We start from the raw sequence: 25,425 nt of genomic DNA, 5'->3' as shown, positions 1-25,425 counted from the left end.
TTCCTGATGCTTTTTGCAGCACTCAGCAACTCCTGATCTTGCTGTACAGAAATGAAAAAAATAAGGGACTATTGGCAACCCATTGGCAGACCCACCTGAGGGGATAATTGCACTGCCCCTCCTTCTGGCATACCTGTTTCACTGGTAAGCTGAGAGCTTTAGTCCCCAGTTCTATGGCTCTCATCCTTTTCACAAGCACCAAATTCACTTCAAAGAACATAGTTTGGATAAACATACTTATCAATGTCCCCTTGTAGCATCATAGGTTACAGAAAGTGGGGAGTGGATGGGAACTGAAGATTATTCAAAAGATTTATATCAAATTTACATTTTTTGTCAGATGGGCCATTATTTTCCAACGAGAAGAGAACTTTTACTCCACAATATAATACAGCATGAACGCAAAGAGAAAAGTAAAATATTACCTAGGGAAGTAGCAATGTAACTGCTACACATGTGCTGAGTTATTCAGTAGCCATCCCTTTTTATATTTAGTAACACTACATGATTTATTAACAGGGCTTCACCCACAGTCCATGTGATTAATCAAACATTTCCAAGTATGGTAAAGGGTGTCTTCATTTGCATTCCTTCCATCATTCTTTCATAAGCAGCTGCCTGGGGCAAGTGAAAAAATTCACTCTATTCCTGCTATCAAAGAGCTGTCACTTACCTCCCTGCCACCATTTTGAAAGCAGTATCAGCACCTAGAAATAGCAAAGAGAGAGAATATTATCTAATGAAATTTTTTGACTCTCAGATATCAAGTCATCAATATTAGATCTAACAAATATGTCACCCTTGAATTGTACAAGCCTAATCAAGGATTTTTACCTTTATTAACTGTGAATAGAGATGGTCAAAATGTGATTTCTCCCTCTCAGGAAAACAGAAGAACATAAAATGGCTATACTGGGTCAGACCAATGGTCCATCTAGCCCAGTATCCTGTCTTCCGACAGTAGCCAGTGCCAGGTGCCCCAGAGGGAATGAACAGAACAGGTAATTATCAGGTGATCCATCCTGTCGCTCATTCCCAGCTTCTGGCAAACAGGCTAGGGACACCATCCCTGCTGATCCTGGCTAATAGCATTGATGGACCTATCCTCCATGAATTTATCTAGTTCTTTTTTGAACCCTATTATAGTCTTGACCTTCACAACGTCCTCTGGCAAAGAAAAATGTTGAAGCTGTTCTCATCTCACAGGGTGAAAAATGGGCCTATTTTGTCATGAATTTTTTGCAATCATTTTCATCAAAATGTTTATTAAAATGGTGATTGAAACTAGGGCTATGACAAATGAAAGAATTTTGAAAACCATTCTGATAGTGGTTTTCACTCACCATTTTGAGAAAACAAATATCATGAGAAAAGAACATTTTTATAAGGTTGACAATTTTCCACCCCCCAAAAAAAAATCCAGTTAAGAAAAAAAGCCATTTTTAGAGAAAATTACTTTAGGGTTTGAAAAATGTCAACTAGTGCTGGGAATGGCTACCCAAGAAGAAGCTCTTTCTGCAGGACAGACTGCAGATATTTGTACTGGCATAGCTATACCAAAGCATCTATGCTGGTGCAAACTCCAAGTGTATACACACTGAACTGGTGTAAACTGGAGCTGCAACATTGCAGCTTATTCTTGAATCATAGATTCTAAGGCCAGAACGGACCATTAGGAGCATAGATGACTGGTGCCTCCCCATACTGGACATGTAACTGCCCCCCCCCCACCCTGCCCTCGGTTGCCAGGGACAGGGGCTGAGCATGCCAGGTGGGTGACAGGGGGCTCTGGCTCGCTCAACCCCTGTCCCCAGCAGCAGAGCCCTGGCAGGGTGCGGGCCACCGCTGCCTCCCAGCCAGGCTCTCTCAGGCAGAAATGGCTCCATCCTGCTCCCTGCCCGGCTGCCAGGGAGAGCGGCTGAACGTGAGGAGGGAGAGGTGCAGGGAGAGAAGAACAGACCTCCTCTCCTTCCCCACCTCCAGCAGGCCAATCGAGGGGCACATGACCCTGCATGCCCCCCCACACACATCGCCTCTGATTAGGATCGTCTAGTCTGACCTCTGGTATAACACAGGCCGTAGAACTTCCCAAATTTAATCCCAAGAGCAGAGCTTTTAGAAAAGAGATGGTTACTCACCCTGTCAGTAACCGAGGTTCCTCAAGATGTGTTTCTCTACGGGTGCTCCACTGTTGGTGCGGCAGCACCCGTGCACCTGGAATCGGAGATCAGCAGCAACAGTGGCCATCAGACTTCACATGCACACCTCCCTCATCTCACGTCGTGAGCGGGACATATATTTTTAGTGCTGGGCAGCCTGACCGCCCCTCCCACCCCCGCCCAGTTTCTTCCTGCTGCTGAGCTTATGTTTCAGTTCCGAAGCACAGTGGAGGAGGACTTGTATAAGTAGGGGCATAGCGAGCAGATCGAGGGACGTGATCGTTCCCCTCTATTCGACATTGGTGAGGCCTCATCTGGAGTACTGTGTCCAGTTTTGGGCCCCACACTACAAGAAGGATGTGGATAAATTGGAGAGAGTCCAGCGAAGGGCAACAAAAATGATTAGGGGTCTGGAACACATGAGTTATGAGGAGAGGCTGAGGGAGCTGGGATTGTTTAGCCTGCAGAAGAGAAGAATGAGGGGGGATTTGATAGCTGCTTTCAACTACCTGAAAGGGGGTTCCAAAGAGGATGGCTCTAGACTGTTCTCAATGGTAGCAGATGACAGAACGAGGAGTAATGGTCTCAAGTTGCAGTGGGGGAGGTTTAGATTGGATATTAGGAAAAACTATTTCACTAAGAGGGTGGTGAAACACTGGAATGCGTTACCTAGGGAGGTGGTAGAATCTCCTTCCTTAGAGGTTTTTAAGATCAGGCTTGACAAAGCCCTGGCTGGGATGATTTAACTGGGAATTGGTCCTGCTTCGAGCAGGGGGTTGGACTAGATGAGCTTCAGGGGTCCCTTCCAACCCTGATATTCTATGATTCTATGATTCTAGGACAGGTACTAGAGCACCCATAGGGACACACATCTAGAAGAACCTCAGTTACTGCACACGGTGAGTAACCTTCTTTTCTTCTTCGAATGATGGCCTCTGAGTGCTCGACTGCAGGTGACTAGGAAGCAGTGCCCCTAATAGGAAGGCTGGGGCTTTGGAGCAGCATTTCCTGCAGATGATAGGACAGCATGCCCTAGGACAGTATCTGTGGCGGCGGTGTGAGCGATGGCATAGTGATGGGGAAAAGTGCCTACTCATGCCCATGTGGCCGCTTTGCAAATGTCAGCAGTTGGGACATTATTGAGAAAAGCAATGGAAGTGGCAAGTGGAATGTGCTTTAGTTCCAGGAGGAGATTGTCAATTGTGTAGTTGATAGGATAGATGTATACACTGCAAGATCCACTTGGAAAGGCGTTGCTTAGAGATGGCTGCACCCTTGGATCTTTTGGCCATTAAAAGGAATAAGCGTGGCAATTTTCGGAAAGGTTCAGTTCTCTTTTTGTCCAGGTAGAAAGCTAATGGTGTGCAGCGCTGCCTCCTGTTGGTTGCTATGAGGCTTTGGAAAGAAGCAAGTCAGGTGGATAGATTGATTAAGAGGGAAAGCAGATGGTATCTTGGGTAAAAAATTTGGGGTGAGGACATAACATAACTTGGTCTTTATAGAAAAGTGTATATGGGGGGGCATGTCATAAGTGCTCCAATTTCACCAGTCCATCAGACACAGGTAATAGCAACAAGAAATGCTGTTTTCATAGATAAGTGAAGTAGGAGCACATTGCCATTGTTTCAAACACAGGCCTAGTAAGAGAGCGTAAGACAAGGCCAGGGTCCCAGGCCAGGGTTGGATCTTGTATGTGAGGGTAAAGATTTTGAAGACACTTCAGGAAACTTTTCTTGAGTGGGTGTGTGAAGACAAAGTGGCTGTCTATGTGGCAGTGACGGTTGTGATGGCAGCCAAATGCATACAGATGGAGCTAGTGGATAATCCCAGTTGTTTAAGGTTTAAAATAAAGTCCAGGATAGGTGGTAATGGAGCACTTGTTGCATCGACATGATGGGAGACGCACCAGCATGGGAATCTAGTCCATTTTTGGAAGTTAGTGTGTCTAGTAGTGTCGCGTCTGCTATTCAAGAGTACCTGTTTAACTGCTTCCAAACAGATTATTTCCGAATCCCAGAATCATGAAGGAGCCAGGCTTTCAGGTGGAGCAGTTGTGGATTGGGATGGAAGATGCAACCCACAGCCTGTGAAAGGAGTCACGGACTCAGATGGCAAGAGATCGGAGGGCATCTCATCATGTGAAGGAGGTAAGTATACCAGATGTGTCATGGCCATGTCCGAGCTATAAGGATGACAAGGGCTCAGTGCTCCTGTTTCTTGTGGAGCACTTGAAACAGAAGGGGAAAGGGAGGGAAGGCATAGAGCAGTGGCGCATCCCATGTGATGAGGAATGCGTCTCCCAGAGATCCATGTCCCAGTCCCACCTGGGAGCAAATTGAGGGCAGTGGGCGTTTTGCAGTGTGGCAAAAAGATCTATGGTGAGGAATCCCCAGTGGTTGAAGATAAACTGAAGGATTTGCATATCCAGTTCCCACTCATGAGCATGGAAGAATCTCCTGTTCAGTGAGCCTTCAGTGTTGTTCCCCAGTGTCCAGGGACGTATGTGGCTGAGATGGTGATGTCGTGTTGGATACACCAGTTCCATAATTTCAGTGCATCCAAAAAAAGTGGGACTTCACTCCTCCTTGCCTGTTGATATAAAACATGCAGATGAATTGTCAATCCGTCATGACTCTGATGGTGCAATGTGAGATCAGTGAGAGAAAATGAGGACAGCTCATAGCTCTAGAAGGTTGATGTGTAGGGTGGGTTCAACTAAGGACCATCTGCCCTGCACTGTATGAGTGTGAAGGTGTGCTCCCCAACCGAATAAGGTTGTTGGAATCATGGTCGGCGGGTGCTGGTTGATGGAAAGGAATCCTTACACAGACATTCTTGGGCTGTGTCCACCACAGTAGTGAGTCCTTGAACTTCTTGGGCATGGATAAGTGTTTGTGCAGGCTGTGTCTGTGAGGGACATATATTATACGTAGCCCCACTTGCAGACATCACCTGTGTAACCGAATAACCATATCCTTTGTGGGGACATCATATTTTTTGTCTGCCCATTTGCAGGTCGGAGGGATGGATGTCGGGGTCTGCCAAGCAGTTTAGTGGGATCAAGAAGGGCATCATTAATTGGGACGGCTATTGTGGAGGAGGATGTGGGCAGGATATTGAGCAGTTTATGTTGCTGATTTTGCACTTCCTCCAAAGGAATCTGGAGGGAGTCTGCAATCCTGCGAAATAATTCTTGAAAATGCTTGAAATCATCAGCAGCAGTAGGAGACAAAGGCATGAGAGCCTCATCAAGGGAAGAAGATGAGAAATGTAGTGGAGCTTCCTCTTCCTTTTCTTCCTCTTCATCTGTTACTAGGGGATGCTTGGTCTCTGGTGGAAGAGAAATTGGTGGAGAAGGCAAAGGTGTAAGTCAATGGCTTTGCTCCAGGGGAGGCTTCCTGAACTGGGCTCTGTACATGGACCAGGGGAACCAATATGGCCAATGTGGAGGGAGTGGAATGTTCGGGGTTGCATCCACAGTGGTCCCTACCAGGGTTCTGGTCCAGGAGTGGATTGTGAATAGTAAGGACATGTAGAGAAAGTCATTTGTGCCTGTCTCAAACAAGAGGGTGTGATGGAGCACTCCTCCTCCTCTTCTTCCTCCTTGTCACTGGGGAAAGGAGTTGTGGTCCTCAAAGAGAAAAGGAAAGAATGTCATGAGCCCAGAGAGGAGGGTGGAAGTGGTAGAGGTCGTGTTTGAGCAGTGGTGACTCAGGCACGTCAGATACAAGTAGCTTTTTAGGGCATCTGAACTCCTGAGGAGGAGGTAGCAACATCATCCGCATTCATGCATGAATCAGTGCGGAGGAAGAGATACAGTCTCTTAAGCAGCCAGCAGGTGGAGCTGGAGACTTGCCCAGTGCCGACGGCTTCATAAGTGCCAACAGTTAGTGCCCAAAGTTGGTCTGTCTTGGTCTCCAGAGCTGACAGACGGTGCCAAGGGCTGTAGGTCTGCCCGGTTAGGGTCTTTAGACTGTTGTTTTGTTTCAGGACTAGAGGTATTTGGACAGGCCCTGAAGCTATGTCCCCTGTCCAATGATGTCTAGGTGACTGACCTTGCAGGGAATGGTGTTCTAGCGGGCAGTGCCTCAGGGAGTGATGAGGGAGCTCATTTCTTCTCATCAAAGCAGGAAAATTGCATATGGGGATAGTCTGAACCCTGGTCCAATGCTGGATGCAGTTATTTCTCCATGAAGAGAATGTCCCAGTCTTTTCTAACTCTGGCAGTCAAGTCGTGGCAGTTGGAACATTTTTGTCCTTCTGTCAGACAGCGAATATATTGTGGGTAGCCATCTGTTACCGGGAAGGTGAGTTAGCAAGAGACACACCTCTTAATCCGGGCAAAAGGGCAAGGAAAAAGCTTGCCGGTCGGGTCGGCAGGAAGGGGGGAAATGAAAATTAACCTATGAAGTAATGAGTAGGGTAAAGTGAAAACATTTTTTTAACATAGAGGAAAGAAAAAGAAGGAAGTACTAACTAAACTAAAACTGACAGGTAAGGCACTATCTAGTCAAAAAGAAGTGGGCTCTGCTGCAGATTGTACCTCAGACCAAAGGCAGCAGAGAAGGAACTGGGGTCTGGCTGTACCACACAATGCTATATACGTATGTCCCGTTCACGGCTTGCGATGCGGGAGGTGCACATGTGTGGTCCGAGAGGCACTGCTGCTAAAGATCTCTGATCACAGGCACGGGGGTGCTGCCGCACCTACAGGGGAGCACCCATGGGGACATCACTTGACGAACATCCAGTCTCGATTTAAAAATTGTCAGTGATGGAGAATCCATCACGACCCTTGGGAAAGTGTTCCAGTGGTTAATTACTCTCACTGTTAAAAATTTACACCTTATTTCCAGTCTGAATTTGTCTAGCTTCAACTTCCAGCCATTGGATCAAGTTATACTTTTCTCTGCTACATTGAAGAGCCCATTATACAATATTTGTTCCCCCTGTAGATACTTCTTGAATTGTGGACACTAGAACTGGACACAGTGTTACAGCAGTGGTCATACCAGTGCCAAATACAGAGATAAAAAACCTGTCTACTCCCACTGGAGCGTCCCCTGTTTATGCATCACAGGATCACATTAGCTCTTTTGTTTGCAGAGTCACACTGCGAGCTCATGTTCAGCTGATTATCCAGCATGACTCCCATATCTTTTTCAAAGTCACTGCTTCCCAGGATAGAGTCTCCCGTCCTGTAAATATGGCACACATTATTTTTTCCTAGGTGTATACCTTTACATTTAGCAATATTAAAACACATATTATTTGCTTGCACCCAGTTTACCAAGCAATCCAGATCTCTCTGTATCAGTGACCTGTCCTTTTCCTTATTTACCCCTCCCCCAGTTTTGGGGTCATCTGCAAACTTTATTAGTGATGATTTTATGTTTTCTTCCAGGTCATTGATAAAAATGTTAAATAGTATAGGGCCAAGAACCACTCCCTGCATGACCCCACTGGAGATTCCCCATTTACAGTTACATTTTGAGTCCTATCACTTAGCCAGTTTATAATCCATTTAATGTGTGCCATGTTAATTTTAGATCATTCTAGTTTTTTGATCAAAATCTCGTGCAGTACAAGTCAAATGCCTTACAGAAGTGTAAGTATATTGTGTCAACACTATTCCCTTTATCAGCCAGATTTGTAATCTCATCAAAAAAAAAGATATCCTATTAGTTTGACAAGATCCATTTTCCAAAAACCCATGTTGATTTCCATAATTTACATCACTCTCCTTTTAATTCTTTATTAATTGAGTCCCGTATCAGCCACTCCATTATCTTGCCCGGGATCGATGTCAGACTGACAGGCCTATAATCACCTGGGTCATCCCGTTTACCCTTTTTAAATATTGGCACAATATTAGCTTTTTTCCAATCTTCTTGAACTTCCACAGTGGACCGAGACTTATTGAAAGTCAACATTAATAGTCCACAAGCTCCTCAGCCAGCTCTTGTAAAACTCTTGGATGTAATTTATCTGGACCTGCTGATTTAAAAATGTGTAACTTTAATTGCTTCTGTTTAACGTCCCCTAGGATATGTCTACACTATGAAATTAGGTTGAATTTATAGAAGTTGTTTTTTTAGAAATCGGTTTTATATATTCGAGTGTGTGTCCCCCCACAGAAAATGCTCTAAGTGCATTAAGTGCATTAACTTGGCGGAGTGCTTCCACAGTACCGAGGCTAGAGTTGACTTCCGGAGTGTTGCACTGTGGGTAGCTATCCCACACTTCCCGCAGTCTCCGCTGCCCATTGGAATTCTGGGTTGAGATCCCAATGCCTGATGGGGCTAAAACATTGTCGCGGGTGGTTCTGGGTACATATCGTCAGGCCCCCGTTCCCTCCCTCCCTCCGTGAAAGCAAGGGCAGACAATCGTTTCGCGCCTTTCTTCCTGAGTTACCTGTGCAGACGCCATACCAAGGCAAGCATGGAGCCCGCTCAGCTCACTGTCACCATATGTCTCCTGGGTGCCGGCAGACGCGGTACTGCATTGCTACACACCAGCAGCAACCCATTGCCTTGTGGCAGCAGACGGTGCAATAGGACTGGTAGCCGTCATCGTCATGTCCGAGGTGCTCCTGGTCGCCTCTGTGAGGTCGATCAGGAGCGCCTGGGCAGACATGGGCGCAAGGACTAAATTTGGAGTGACTTGATCAGATCATTCTCTTTAGTCCTGCAGTCAGTCCTATTGAACCATCTTATGGTGAGCAGGCTGGTGATACGGATTGCTAGCAGTCCTACTGTACCATCTTCTGCCGAGCAGCCATGAGATGTGGATGGCATGCAGTCCTTCTGCACCGTCTGCTGCCAGCCAAAGATGTAAAAGATAGATGGAGTGTATCAAAACAAGAAATAGACCAGATCTGTTTTGTACTCATTTGCAAACCCTCCCTCCCCCCCTTCTAGGGGACTCGTTCCTCTAGGTCACACTGCAGTCACTCACAGAGAAGGTGCAGCGAGGTAAATCTAGCCATGTATCAATCAGAGGCCAGACTAATCTCCTTGTTCCAATAAGAACAATAACTTAGGTGCACCATTTCTTATTGGAACCCTCCATGAAGTCCTGCCTGAAATACTCCTTGATGTAAAGCCACCCCCTTTGTTGATTTTAACTCCCTGTAAGCCAACCCTGTAAGCCGTGTTGTCGGTCGCCCCTTCCTGCTTCAGAGCAACGGCAAACAATCGTGCATCTGAGTTGAGAGTGCTGTCCAGATGTTGAGAGTGCTGTCCACAATGGAGCACTCTGGGATAGCTCCTGGAGGTCGAATTGTGTCCATAGTACCCCAAATTTGACCTGGCAAGGCCGATTTAAGCGCTAATCCACTTGTCAGGGGTGGAGTAAGGAAATCGATTTTAAGAGCCCTTTAAGTCGAAATAAAGGGCTTCATCGTGTGGACGAGTGCAGGTTTACATCAATTTAACGCTGCTAAATTCAACCTACAGTCCTAGTGTAGACCAGGGCCCAGAGATACTAGTGGAATGGAAAGCACGTTATCATCACCATATGGTGGGACTATATAATCTGTTTTTCCCAAATATGGTAGAGAAATATTTATTAAACACTTCTGCCTTTTCTGAATTATTAATAAGAATTATACAATTTCTATCTAATGGACCAATATCACTGTCAGGATTCTTTTCGTTCCTAATATATTTTAAAAAACTTTTCCATATTGTCTTTTAGTCTGCTGGACATACAGTTCTCCTTGTATCCATTGGCTTCACTTTTCAATTTTCTATAATTCCTAACTTCTGATTTATATTCATTACTATTAACTTCCCCTTTCTTCCAATTGTTACATATTATTTATTTTTATTTATTTATTTATTTTTACAGCTGCCTTCACTTCCCCTCTAAACCAGTCAGGTTTTTAACCAGCACGGCCTTCTTCCTCAACTGTGACTTTTGGGCATGTAGTATGATGTTCTTAATGATTCCCAATTATCATTAAAAAGAAAAGGAGTACTTGTGGCACCTTAGAGACTAACCAATTTATTTGAGCATGAGCTTTCGTGAGCTACAGCTCACTTCATCAGATGTTTACCGTGGAAACTGCAGCAGACTTTATATACACACAGAAATCATGAAACAATACCTCCTCCCACCCCACTGTCCTGCTGGTAATAGCTTATCTAAAGTGATCAACAGGTGGGCCATTTCCAGCACAAATCCAGGTTTTCTCACCCTCCACCCCCCCACACAAATTCACTCTCCTGCTGGTGCTAGCCCATCCAAAGTGACAACTCTTTACATAATCAAGTCGGGCTATTTCCTGCATAGATCAAGGTTTTCTCACATCCCCCCCACCCCCATACACACACAAACTCACTCTCCTGCTGGTAATAGCTCATCTAAACTGACCACTCTCCAGGTTTAAATCCAAGTTAAACCAGAACATCTCCACGGTAAACATCTGATGAAGTGAGCTGTAGCTCACGAAAGCTCATGCTCAAATAAATTGGTTAGTCTCTAAGGTGCCACAAGTACTCCTTTTCTTTTTGCGAATACAGACTAACACGGCTGTCCCTCTGAAACCAATTATCATTCACATTTTTCTGTTTAAATTCTTCCTCCCGCTGATTTGGCTCATATTTGTTTTTGCTTTGTGATAGATAGATAGATATGACTGCTCTGGACTTTATTCTGCTTGCACATAATAAATGCGAACAAGTCAGATCTGTACCTAAGCTACCATTAATTTTTAGTTCTATGATCAGTTCCTCTTCATCTGTCAAGACAAGCTGTAATAAAGAAATCCCCTGTGTTGGCTGCAAAATGTTTTGAGTTAGAAAATTGTCATCTGTTATGTTTAGAAATTCCAAGTATGTTTTAGTATTGGCCACATGAAACCTCCACAGGATATATCACTCAAATTGAAGTCCTCCATGATCACATACTGTTTTTCCCCACCCCACACATTGTAGATAAGTGCATAAGGAGCTGATCATCCTGTTTCCTAGTGTGATTTTGTGGGTTATAGCACACACCAACTAGTACCCCATCTTGTACCTTATCTTAGCACATTGATCCATAAGCATTCAAGATCATTTTCTTCAGAGTTACTGATGACCTGGAAACAGGTAATGCCATTTTTGACAGAGTGCCAGTCCCCCTGCTCCTTTTCCACTTGAGCCTTTCTAAATAGGTTATAACGATTGCTTTTAACATTCCAGTTGTGTGAATCATCCCACCAGATTTCAGTAACACTAACTAAATCAAATGGATACAGTGTAGCTATACTGCCAGAGATACCCAATATAAATAGGCCCCAAAGGAGAAAGAGGTCATGATCCAATGACTCAGCCTCTCCCAGGGGTCATCATAAAAATGTCTGAAGCATGGATTCATTGTAAGACCTGAGCTCCTTCTCGCACACTCACAGTCTTCTTGGTCATATTCTCTGTTCTTTGGGGCTTCAAATATTTATGAGCCCCAGGCATCATCCCATTAGAAACATTTCAGAAATCCAGCCCCTCCCTGCCCTACACTATAAAATAAACAAACACAGAAGTTTCAAAATTGTGGGAAGATTTTCAAGTTTGTCCTGCAGTTGATCAAACTTTAATAACTTCATTCCATACATGGTATGCAAAGACTATGTACTAAGGATAGATACGATTGTTACTTATGATTCTAGCAGAGGACTGGAGCAGCTCAAGTCTATGCAATGAATAGCTGTAATGCTCAAATACCTTCAGTTCTGATGTTAATCCTGCCTTTCTACCAGAGGCGCTGACTTTGTGATTTCCCCAGGTGTGCTGGATATCCTTAGGCCTCACTCGCACTCCACCCATTCCCCCAAACCTCCATACTCCCTCTTCCCACCCCTGCCCCACCTCTTCTCATCCCATTCCACCCCCCCCCACACACACACACACAGTGCCTCCTGCATGCCACTGAACAGCTGATTGTGTCAGGTGGGCAATGCTGGGAGTGAAGGGGAGGAGCTGATCGGCGGGAGGCGCTGGGGGTAGGGGTAGCTGATCCACGGGGCTGCCAGTGGGTGCTGAGCACCCACTATTTTTTTTTCTGTGGGTGCTCCAGTCCCGGAGCACCCACAGAGTCGGTACCTATGCTTTCTACTGATTTGTGAAAAATCTGTTCAGTGAAATCTGACACATGGAATTTATGTGCTGAGCCTGCTCTAGGGAGATTATTTCACTAGAAACAACAACTCATCTTACAGTAAATACCATCAGTCAATTTTTTTAAAAGTCTTTTGCTTGGAAGAGGAGGGTTTTAAGGAGAAGGCAAGGAGTTTGCTTGGCGGATGAAGACTGGGCAGGGAGACTGCTTCAGGCAGAAGGGGAAAGATGATAGAATTTACAAAGCCAGCAGTGGGAAAAAGAGACACAGGCCCCAATTCTGCCTTGGATCTGAAGAATAGACCGCTGCACTAATTGCAACAGTGTGAGCAGTGTGGGTGCAGCACACCATGCAGTATCAGAGGCCAAAGACAGCAGTAAGGTGAGAAGATTAGGAAGAGCATATAGAGCAAAGGGGATAGGGGTGAGAATAAACTGACACTAGAGCAGCTGGAGGATGGGCAGGATTATGTAGATGTGTCAGAGGCACTTGAGTGCACCAGGCTCTTCCAGGAAAGAAGAACCCCACTCCCAGGACACTATACCAGCACCATTATTCGCTCTGCAAAGAGAAAGAACATCATGCACGTTTTAGTCTCTGATCTCTCTCTGCCTTATCTGCTGGGGCTTCAAGGCCAGCTTCACTGGGAAAACTTGCCCAGTTTTCTATGGCCTTTGTGCTTGATAAAATCAGATGCATACACAGACCAGTTTAATTTCTGTCTACTTTATTTTGGCAGTTCCTTGATTGAAGAGACATACCAGACAACGTGCCCAGTAGTAGGTCATTATGCTGTTTGCAAGATGCAGAACAAGTGAGAGTTACAGCGATGCCGTCAAGTTGGCAAGGCCAGGCCACCAACAGGGGGGTGGGAAGCGGATAATTGCCCAGGGCCCAGCGATTTAAAAGGGGGCCCCCAGCTGCCACCACCTCCGCTGCTGTGGTAATGGCGGTGGTGGCCAGGAGCCCCATGCCCTTTTAAATTGCCCAGGCAGGCCACAGGACTCCTAGGTGCACACGGGGTGGTACCGGCGACAGCAAAGGCAGCCGGGCAGGCCTGTGGAAGCCCCTTTGCCTGTTCTGCCCTGGGGCCCAGAATTGCTGTCGGTGGGCCTGGGCAAGGCCTAAAACTTGGCTTGCAGCTGGATGGATGGGCTGGGGGTGGAATCTCTTTACTAAGTCCATGCAATGGTTTTTCAAAACAAAAGGCTTAATTTCTCCTTTAATTAAGTAATAAAAACAAACAAATATAATAAGGTAGGAGCCCAGATATTGACAATCCAGCCCTACAATGACAAACCTATGAGCCTGTATGCCAGGACAAACAACAAAGCCAAGAAAGAAAGAAAAAGCTGACTGCGCTCTTATGTTTTATCCTGATGTTATGCCACCGATCTCACACTCCCAAAGGGAGGAAGGATGGTGATAGAATGTTTCAAGAGATGAGGGGATCTGTTCCTAGCTCCAGCACAGTCTTCTTGGGTAACTTAGAGTAAGTCACTTAACCTCTGTGTGCCTCAATTGCCCACCTGTTAAAATGGGGGTGAACTTAGATTCATTCTTGCAGCAGCCAATAATGTTTGTGAAACACTTTCAGATCTTCAGGTGGAAGGTGATACAGAGTATTACAGAGAAACAAAAAGAAAAGGTATTTTAAAAAATATGAAAATGCCTTGATGATGTCATTTGCATGGTTTATTTCAAACTACTCCTTTAAATCCTGCTACCATTTTTAATCTCAGCATCTATTGTACTGAAATTTAAAAAACAGAGGGGAAATGGATGCTGGAGCACCTCAATTAACTCTTTCTAAGGAGTCTTGATTTTATATTACTGACACTTTGAAAGGGAGTGATGGCTGCCCTGCAGGGAAGGACTGTCAGGACAGTTATCTGACAGTACAATAATTGGGCAGTTTTCCAGCATTTCTAGTACACATTTTACCACTCGGTGGGAAGCGTATGCCTGGTCTAGTGATCTGAGCACAGGATTTGGGAGGCAAGAATTCCCACATTCTGCTTTGACACTGACTCCCTCTGGCCAAGATCGTCATCCTTGTGGCTCAGTTTCTCCATCTGGTGAGGATACATACTGGATCTGCCTTTCAGGATGTAAATATAGTGCCCTCGCCCCCAGGTGAGCAACCAGGATAGAATCCAGGATGTTCAGCTCCAAAAACAGGCTTTTTATACGAGCTGAGCTAAAGAAGCAGCAGCTCCATTAGCACGTAGCAAAGATGTTCTTTTAATGCTTTCACCCCCTTGCTTTCCCCTTCCAGTCACTCCAATAACTTTCTGTCTCCTCCTGTATCATGCTCAAACTCAAATGATTCTGTGCACCTGCTCTGCCCACTGAAAAATCTCCTGAGCTCATGCCTGAAATCAGATAATTCTGATGACTATCCTATCTTCCCACCTTAACTGTTGATGTGTCAACAACCATCAACTTGAGATCCCCTTGAAGCTTTGAGATAAAGTGGGAATTTTTTGTAATTTTTTATTAATCTTATGTGTGGCTCAGTTTCCCCCATGCTTTGCATTGCTACCCAGGAGGGAGGGGGGCAGAGGGAAGGATTACGTTTGCTCTCAGAGCAGGCCAAGAGACCTAGGAGTGTGCGTCACCACACTGTATGGGTGGAATGAATAGAGTCGTTAATAAGCTGGCCAAGGCACACCCATATGGAAAATCCGAGAAGACAAGGGAAAAAGCAATCACCAGGACACTGACACCTAGCAACTAAAGACCCAGAGGGTGAAGGATTTACCTGCCTCTTAGCAGGGAATCTGAGCAGAGACCTCCAGCTCGAGAGCAAAGGACTGGGTGGTGTGAGGTGGGGGGATAAACGTGGGCTGTGGAAGAAGTTTGGGCTCTCTCACCTGCGAACTGACTAGGAAGGAAGTCAGAGAGAGAGAGACAGAGCCTGAAAATAGAGTTCACTACAGCTTGGCTGGTGAACTTCTCCGGGCTGACCCGAATTGATTATGTTTTAATCTTTATTTCTTTATGCTAACCTCAGGACTATGCTATGCTCCAGTTGATCAATAAACCTGACTGTTTTGAAAACACTGCTTGAGTGTCCCTGCAAATACTGAGTGAGGTGCGTTGATCTCTGAAGAGTGTACAAGTCTCTACCAGGAGTCTCTCTCAGTTGGACTTGCTAAGCAGAGTTTATGGTGTGAAGCAGGAGTGATGAAGCCCCAGAGAGTCAGTCTAAGGAGGAACTGAGGCTGCATGGCCTAACCTGAAGGAAGAGTCAGATCCTGGCGCACAGAAGATTGTTCCAGAACTGAAGGCATAGCACCAATCCTGTGGCTCTGGGACAAGCATAGCATCTGAAAATTTGGAAGGAAACCCATCTCTGAAATTATAAAGCATTGTTCTCCAAGAGTTTGCTCATTATCATATGGGAAAGATTGTGGCAAAGGCACTTAGAGGCAGCCTTTCACAAATGCTTTCAGGAGAAGGAAACATTTCTAAGCACTGGCATTATTCTGAGCTTACCTAAAGAGGGGCTTTCTACAAAAGCGTTTAAGAAGGTTTTATTTTACAGAGAATGAGGAACAAGTGGAATGGACTCCCACACGAGGGGATCTATGTTAAATTAATATCCTCCTACCAAAATGCAATGACTAAAAAATGGGCCCATACATAAGTGAGAGGGGAACAACCTAATTTTAAAACTCTCCCTCTGTATAAGAGCCTGTATTCTACTTTTAGACCACCGCACTGGCAGAGGCATGAACCAGCCACAGGGGCCTGGCCATAAAATGAAGAGGTGACAATAGAGACAGGCTTGAAGACAGGATTTTGACTAGATGGTGGTTGAGAACTTTAGTCTACCTCTCTAGCCAATGAGTTTGCCTACCAGTTCTCAGGAATGTACAGAGATCACCAGCCTAGAGAGTACAAGCAGTGTGCAAGGTACAGTTATATTAAACAAAAACCAAGGTAAGACAATTGAATATGAATTGGAATTTCTCTCCTTCCCTAGAGAGAAGAGAGAAAGCACAAGCCCCATGTGACTAATGTTAGTCACTTACCCTTATTGAACTACTGGAAGTTGCTCAGATACTACTGTGATGAGGGTGGGATAAGAACCTTTAGAGCAGTGGTTCTTAACCTGGGGTGCATGCACCCCCTGGGGGTGCGAGATGCCCTTTCTGGGGGTGCGAGCCATGCCAGATTTTTTTAGAAGGTAAATCATCGAAAACACAAATTAAGCACAGGCACGTAAGTACAACTACTTTGTTTCATCAAACCTATGTATTTATTAACATTATACATTTTTAACGATTACTGTAATATACAAACAAAAATATATCTAGGTTTAAAGAACTGATCTACTTCAACGATTTTTGATAAGGGGTGAGAGAACATATTTTGAGAACCAAAGGGGTGCAGGCTGCAGTAAAGGTTAAGAACCACTGCTTAGAGCACAGAATAAAATATAATGCTATCTTCAACTTAAAATGTCCTTTGTGCCATTGGTAGAATTCTATATTTAGTGACAATGGAAAAGAAAGAGAAGTTGAAGGGACAGGAAGAAGGACAGAAAGGAAAGGAATGGGACCTGCGTAAAAAAGATTGTGATTGTTGTCAGTTGGCATGCATGTGCGTGTTCTCTCCATGTGCTGTCCCTGCTCTGCTCAGATAGCTGGCCTAGCAGACCTCAACAGTACTATCCAGAAAGACCACAGACTCAGTTTGGTGGCAAAGGCGCTCGGCTAGGTTTATTGCCGATGAAGCACGGTACTAGTGCCCCTAGACTCTAAAGGTACACTAATACATTTGCTTGTGACAATGGACTCAGCTCAGTCCACAGCAGAGCTTTCTGATGCCCCCATGGCTGGACAAGTGACAAATCCTATGATTCCTCTTTTATACAAACAAGTGATGGATTACGTTCCTGATGTAGTTACCGACCCTATCCCTTGTATCTGTTGGTTCGAACAAAACATCTCCAGTCATCATCATGTCCTCCTACCCTTGTCTTATTTGGGGTCAGTGTGTTCCTGTGCCATCTTCCATGATTGTATTTATGCCATAACTTTATGTTGGGGTGGACCTGCAATAGCCTTCTGGAATGTGTTCACATGAATACCCAATACCTAGTACTTCTTAGGAGTGCCTGTGTTTTAGCAAAATTCACCATGATTTTGCCAAGTTTACGTACTGGACAGTGAACTTGTAAGCAAGCAGCTGCTTTAGGACAGGGTGTGACTTTTGCTCATAGCCTGGCTTTTGCTGATTGGTTCAGGCCTTAGGCCTTTCACCAGACCCCATGCTCTCTCTCTCTACTATAGTTGTTCCCCATTCATTGGTGTACATGTTGTAGGAATCAAACCTAAATGCTCTCAAATTTACTGTAGTATTTTACAGCCCAGATGGCTTTATTCACAAAATACCTTCTACGAAAGTACTAAGCCACTCCCTTTCTGTAAGGTGTTTCTCTGACTTTTAGCCTCAGAAATCACAGCTTTGGCTATCAAATGTTAGTTATCTATAGACACTTTACTTTTGCTCTCCTAAAATATCCTTTTTCATGTAACAAAACCTGTTGGTGTGATAACAAATTTTATACCCGTGATCTGTTTGCCCAAGAATATCCTCCCTGAATTGTGCAATCTTTGCATAGAGTCAAAGTCACACTGCTTTTAAAAATAGAGACTTGCAAGATACATCATGTTTTAATACAAAAGAAGAAGGTTGGAATTTTCCTCACATGGCTTTAAGGCAAGGCTTTTGATTGAAATTTTATTTTATTACCATTTTCTATATCATTTTCTTAAGATATGTTTGTTCTCCATTTTAAAAGTTTGAATGTAATTATAAGATATTAAAAAACCCTGGGAATTGCACTCAATTCCCATAGCAATTAGCACATTAAAACAACTGGAATTCTATTGTACATTAACAAGAAAAACAGATGCTTAAAGGAATATAACCACATGTACAGAATTGAAGATTAATGTCTTTCAAATTGGAGTATTTTGAACTTCTTAAAAACATCTTTCAAGTCTCACCCACTCCTGTGTGGCTGGAAAGGACTCTTACAGTCACTGTGCCTAGAAGGCACTTGGGGCAACAAAATTGTAAGCACTTAAGGTCACACAGGAAGTCTGAGGCAGAACTGGGAATAAAATCCACGTCTCACGAATCCCAAACCTTTGCTTTGGAAAACTGTGGCCAAAGTGCCTAAAATTTTTGGGTGTCCAACTTTAAACACATTGAAAGGACCTGATTTTCAGAGGGTGGGTGGCACAGCACTTTCTGAAAAGCAGGTCCCTTTAAGGCGTTTCCAGTTGGACACTCAAAACTACTAGTCACTTGTGAAAATCTGTTGAATTATAAACTTTTTATTTAGCACCAAAGACATGCTCAGCACTCTACAATCCCGTTCCCAAAGAGTTTGCCATCTAAAGTCACACAGCAGATGGGATAGACTGGGCCCATATATTGAATATGACAGGGGACCTGGAATTTATTCAGACAGACAGTGTCAGATAAAGGAGGGACAGACATTTCAGCATGAAGGACGTATTTCTGTGGGCATTGTCCAATTACAGATCACTGGGATTTGGGGATAAGTGGGTGCCAGATAAATAGGGTCTCTGTCTGACCACGGAGGCCAAATATCAGTGATTGCATTCACACTACATAAAGACCAGGATGTATAGAAATCCTGTCTGACATTACAGAAGTTCTCCATTGCAAACGTGGCAATTGGTAAAGTACGGAGGGAGTATGTATTTAAAGGGCATGACGCTGCCTCTGTAGGGATTAACCTCTTAGCAAAGGCTGTAACATTGCTTCCCTGTCCTTGTGGATGAAGATTGTAAACAAAATCTGTTTCAGTGAGACGTGCCCTCCACTGGAGTTTGCTGTGTGAAGCAGCATCAGGTTCTTAAACCCTGGCCTTATCAAGGCATTTCAACATTTCTAATTTCAATATTTGTCATATGGTACTTCGATCTTATTGTCCCATTGGTTTCAGTGAACACACAGAGGCTATTTAGGGTCACCAAATCAATGGACAAAAGAGACCTGTACTGTCTCACTGGGCAGTGCATTGGCTGCTCTAACCTATAAAACCTAATACAGTAAAAGTATGTCTACACAGCATTTTGGGGTGAGCAGAAGCAAGCTGCCGAGCCCACGTTTACAGCTAGTGCTCTAAAAATAGCTGCACAGACAGGACTTAGAAGTTGCAGCTTGGGCTGGAGGTGGGTGGGCTTCAGAGCCAGGGCTCCACACCAAGCAGCAATTTCAAAGCACTGTCTATACAGCTGTTTTCAAAGCACTAGCCCAAGCCCTGCTAGCCTGAGACTGTTGGCCCCGGGCAGAAGGCTCAGTCGCATTCACTCCAAAATGCTGTGCAGACATATCTTCCGGGCATTGGCCAATGGTATGAAGCTGAGAGGGGTGACAAATACAACAGAGGCTAGAAAACCTAGGAAAATGGGTATAAACTCACACAATGAGGTTCCTTAAAGATGCTCAGTGATTCACTTGGAGAAGAAAAGAATCTATGGGGTAAGACAATGAGAGTTTCCACAGAGCAGCTGAGCAAAAGGCCCTCAACTTGTACATTTTTCTTTTATACTGTTCTAATGTTTAGTCCCAATTATTCTACCAATGTAAATTATGTATTGTCTCATCCTGTTTTAGGTCATTAGCCAAGCAATGAAAGATCATTTGCTCCTCAAGCCCCACGTTGCTTTCTGTGGTTAATGGAATTTAAATCCCAACCTGGCAAAATTTAAAATATTTCCTTGGAACTGACTTAAGAGCTTTCTGTGACATTCATCCAGACTGGAGAGGAATTGAACCACAAAGTCCAATTTTAAACCAAAGTTTGGTGGTGGTTGCTGATAAGAGCCAGGTCTATATCAGACTTTTCCATTGTTCATGGGTATTTGGAACTGGGCCCAGGTTTAACAAGTGGTTCAAAATGTGAAGAGAAGTTCAATAATTTCCCTGGTTGTAACTGGATCTCCTCTTCGATTTCCCCCTTCCTTAGTCAGCAACAAGGAAGCTCTTTCTTCCCCTCTTCCCGAGAAGGAAGGCATAACTGTTGAGGGAACAAAAAGAAAAGGAGTACTTGTGGCACCTTAGAGACTAACCAATTTATTTGAGCATGAGCTTTCGTGAGCTACAGCTCACTTCATCGGATGCATGCAGTGGAAACTGCAGCAGACTTTATTTATACACAGAGAATATGAAAAAATACCTCCTCCCACCCCACTGTCAGACAGTGGGGTGGGAGGAAGTATTTTTTCATATTCTCTGTGTATAAATAAAGTCTGCTGCAGTTTCCACTGCATGCATCCGATGAAGTGGAAACTGCAGCAGACTTTATTTATACACAGAGAATATGAAAAAATACCTCCTCCCACCCCACTGTCCGACAGTGGGGTGGGGGGAGGTATTTTTTCATATTCTCTGTGTATAAATAAAGTCTGCTGCAGTTTCCACTGCATGCATCCGATGAAGTGAGCTGTAGCTCACGAAAGCTCATGCTCAAATAAATTGGTTAGTCTCTAAGGTGCCACAAGTACTCCTTTTCTTTTTGCGAATACAGACTAACACGGCTGTTACTCTGAAACCTGTTGAGGGAACAGGATCTTTAAGAAAGGACACTTTCCACCCCTCCCTCCCATCAGGTGGTATTACTGTTACTGCTCCACCTACAGGAAGGGCTGGGAACCACAGAAACTTCCCAGGCTGGCACTAACTCCTTCCACTTCAATTCTTACCTGGCTTGTCCTCATTCCAAGCCAGAGAAAGCTACTACTTCCTATCTACACGCTAGTCCCAGTTTGTTATAGATTATGTTTGATCTGGTTTAGCAGAATGGAGATGAACATGTTCAACAAGTGCTATTCCTTCAGCTGAGATAACTATAAAGAACCTGAGAGATATAAGAATTAGCACATCCCTTTTGACTCGCACTCCACTGCACCCTTACGCTTCACCAAACAGAGGGAGTGCATGGGAAAGGGAAAAAGATATACCAGCATAGGCCCTTTTAAATCGTATAACTGCATCTGCACTGGGGGTTTGAAGAAAGGCTTTCCCCAGCCATAATTCAGAGATGAATCAGCTTTGAACCAATATTAACACAGGATAGGGTTAGGTTTTGTTTCAGCATGACAGACTATACCCATATATGGCGCTGCTTGTTTTAAGGCTACAGACTAAACCGGTTTCACTACAATGTCACTCTTTCTACCAATCACCTTTCACCTTTTTTCCATGCTATTTTATACCCCACCCCCACAAGAGACTCAAGGCCAGCTTCAAATACCCAGGGTCCATCTTAAAACAAACATCACTGGCTCATGTCCACACCCAGAATTTCTGGGTTCCCTAAATACTTTCCCGGGGCTCTCTTAACAGGCATACTTCCCCTCCCGCAAGCAGTGTGTGTGTGTATGAAACAAGGAAAACTTTTAGGGGGAAAAAGAAACAGGATCAGTTTGAGAAAACACGGCAGCACTATCTATATGAAGGAGACAAAAACACTGCCCCACAGTAACTTTGGCAGTAGTCCATTACCTGAGATCAGCACCTGCCAGAGTGAACATCCTATACTAGGCACATGTCCCTTTATCACATCACTTCCCTCTTCCCCATCTGCTAAACCCTACTCATGGTTTGATGCCAGTGGGTAGTGTACTCCCAGCGTTCTCAGGTGCATTCAAGCAAGCCTGTCTCCAGTCCTTTGGGAAGTGCTGCCTGTTCCTATCCTCAGCTCCACCAACTAAACTAGCTATGGTGAATTCAGCTTTATTTAGAAGCTGGGTAGGAGGGGGTCTCATCGCCGTTCACTCAGCTCTGTTGCTGTCCTCCCTGGCTTCAGCCCTGCACCCCGCTGAGGAGCCATCGCTCAGTCTGTGTCAGAGCTATTCCTGCCTCACCTCCCCTTGAAGAATCCACCTAATGGCACAGAATCTCGAGGGGGGGGGAGGGGGAGGGGAAGAGAAAGAGGAAACGCATACAGGATCTTTCCACAGTTTTTGCTACTAGAGATGCATTTCTTGCTACAAGGTGTTGTCAGCTGGTGTGCGTGTGTTTTCTCTCTGTGTGCTGTCCCAGCTCTGTGCAGCTAGGCCTAGCAGCTAGTGACAGTACTACCCAGAAAGACCACAACACAGATCAGTGGCGAAGGCGCTTGGCCAGGTTTATTGTCAATGAATTGTGGTACTAGCTCGCTGGCTCCTTGTCTACAGGTAAGCTCACACATGTATGCTTGTTACAATGGTACCAGGACTCTTTGCTGTCTCCTCGGCTGGAGAAAGGTACCCCTCTTCTGATTTCTTTTTTATTTATTGACACAAACAAGTTATGTATTACATTTCTGACATTGTTAACTACCAACCCTACACCTTGTACCTGATGGATCCAACAAAAACATCTCTATCCATCATCCTGTCCTCCCATCCTTGTCTTCCTCGGGGTTGGAGTGTTCTTGTACCATCTCCCAGAGTTGTGTTTATGCCACAACTTTATGTTGGGGTTTACCTGTTGTGACATACCCCCGGGGAAAACCTGGAACTGTGGGACCGCTGTGCTCCCTTAACTCTCCTCCCTGGGCTGTCCCTTACAATGTCATGCTAGTGACAAGCAGCAAACCCCTCCTGGTGCTGTGATCTCTCAGCCAAGAGCATGCAGAGACACACCCAGCTAATTGGCATGAATACTCTGTAAGCCACTGAGGAACTATACATAAGAGAGACACCAGCAAATACCCCTAGCTCCAAGCCTTGCACCCCAGAAATGTACCATCTTACACTGCTCAAGACCTTCTTTTGAACAATGCATGCTCATTAATTAGTTTGCCACTTCATCAAAGGATAGTGGACATGCACCAGCCTTTATAATCTGAGCAGATTCCCCATGCACTTTAGACAAACTCACTGGTAAGGATAAAACATTAAAATACGTTTATTAACTACAGAAAGATAGATTTTAAGTGATTATAAGTGTTGGAGGTCAAAGTTGGTTGCATAAGAAATAAAAATAAAATCACAGTCTAAATTTTAAACTTTATCAGACTAAGGAAGATTTGAATCGAACATCTTTTCTCACCCCACTGGATGTTGCAGGTGGTAAGGGCTAAATTCTTTGATCAGCCTGGAATCTCCTCAGTTCAACGTCTTTTCTTCCAAACATTCTTGTTGCCTTCAGAGTAGGTGAGGGAGGAGAGAGGCCAAGGCTGATGTCACAGACTCCAATTTATACATCCCAATCCATGTGCATGGAAAGATATTGTTTAAACAAGTCAGGGATCACATGTTCTATGTCCCCTGTTGAGTCACTGGGTTAAGCAATCCCCATTGTCTATGTGCATCAGGAAGGTCCCACTGGGAGAATGGATTCTCCTTAATGGGCCATCAACAGATGGCCAGCTAGTTCTGTTGTAAATCTGTCTTGAGGGCGTTGGCTTTGTTGCCATTGAAAGGCCAGCTATGGGCGTCTCCCAGACTCAACATATTTCAGTAACACACCCATAGCAAAACTTCATAATTTCAGATACAATGGTAACACATAATTCAACAGGATAGTAATGCTCAACAGATCATGACTAACGCTAAGATTTAGTCACTGTTATTTTTAGTAAAAGTCACAGACAGGTCACAGGAAATAAACAAAAATTCATGGAGCCCGTACCCTGTCCTTGACTTTACTAAAAATAACCGGGGGGGTGGGGGGTGGGGGCAGGATTAGGTAAGGAGGGGGGAATGGAGTCCCATGGGGAGGGACTGACAAGCCGAGCCCGCCGCCATGGTGGGGGGGGGGGGGGCACAGCCCTGGCTCCAGCAACAGAGGCCACCCTGGGGCGCACAACCTCACCCTGGATCTGACCACAGCTACGAGACAAGGGTGCACAGCCCCACTGCAGCCCCAGACGTGTGGGGGGGAGGGGTCGCATGGCCCTGGGAAGCCGTGAGTGGGGTGCACAGCCCCTGGCGGAATGCAGCCCCAACTGAAGCCCCCGCCAAGCCCGGGACCGCGGGGCTAGGGCGCACAGCCCCTGCTGCAGCCCTGCACTCCCCAAGCCCTGGACACCACACAACTGGGGTGCACAGCCCCGGCAGAAGTCGCCGGGCAGGGGCTGCAGGGTTCTCTTGGTTCCAGCCTCAGCTGCAGTGCAGCAGCATACAGTCCTGCCTCTGCCTCCGCCTCCTGAAGCCCTAGAAGTCACGGAGGTCCAGTAAAGTCATGGAATCCGTGATTGCCGTGACTAAATTGCAGCCTTACTCATGACTTCTCAAATTATACCTCACAGGGCATATTTTGTACAAAACATACCATACTCATATCACAGTGGTGAACATGGGGGTTCCAGGGTGCTATTTTGAGGTACAGAGTGTCACCCCTATACTAGCCTTCTGGAATCTATTTATATTAATATTCAGTACCTAGTACTTCTTAGGACTGCCTATGTTTTTGCAACGCTAGCTGTGTTTTTGCCACGTTCATGTACCGGACAGTGAATTATAAGCAAGCATCTGTTTTATGACAGGGTCATATTTTAATTCATAGCATGGTTCTTGCTGACTTTGGTTCAGGCATCAGGCCTTGCACCAGACCCGTGCTCCAGGCTCCCTTCCTTCTATTACACAAGATAGGAGCCCTTTCCCCTTCTTTCAGTTCAATTCTACTACCCAACCAGTTCTGAGCTGTGTATCTTTATGGTGACTCCTCAAGTGTCACTGGAGGAATTCTTATTCAAAGGAAGCTTTCTGTAGCCATACTTCCCTCCCGTTCATCAACAGATGGCAGAGAGCTCCTTCCCCTTTGGAGTTTCTGTACACCTGGAATTCCAGGTAAATAGCTTTATACAGATGAAACAGCAACTTGGCCATTCTTCCCCCTGTGCACCAACAAATGGGAACCTTACCTTCTAGAGCTTCAGAGCACAGGAAATACATCGACAGAGCAGGTTTCATGGGCGAAGGGTTCTTCTGTTAAATGAAAGAAAGATTATATATAACAAGTATTACATGTAAACAGGTGTATGTTTGTTATGAACAGCAGTCTGCAGGTCCAGGTGAAACTGAGAAATTCATACAGTTATACTAGGAATTGAGGATATTTACACTCTAGTACATTACTAATGACAGTAGACAACAATTGTATAGAAAACACTTTCCTTTTC

General features: G+C 44.9%; 1 long non-coding RNA gene across 1 annotated transcript; it reads right to left on the bottom strand.

The window, feature by feature from the left end:
- LOC125638636 (uncharacterized) lies at window positions 1-25,188 on the bottom strand. Its single transcript, XR_007357269.2, has 3 exons — window positions 23,352-25,188; window positions 674-707; window positions 1-41 (listed from the first exon to the last, which is right to left on the bottom strand). It is a non-coding gene; the product is annotated as an uncharacterized LOC125638636 (long non-coding RNA).
- Window positions 25,189-25,425: the final 237 nt, after the last annotated feature.

This window comes from Caretta caretta, chromosome 6, assembly GCF_965140235.1.
Source record: "Caretta caretta isolate rCarCar2 chromosome 6, rCarCar1.hap1, whole genome shotgun sequence".
NCBI classification, from domain to species: domain Eukaryota; kingdom Metazoa; phylum Chordata; order Testudines; family Cheloniidae; genus Caretta; species Caretta caretta.
This window is presented reverse-complemented; position numbering and strand designations above follow the sequence as displayed.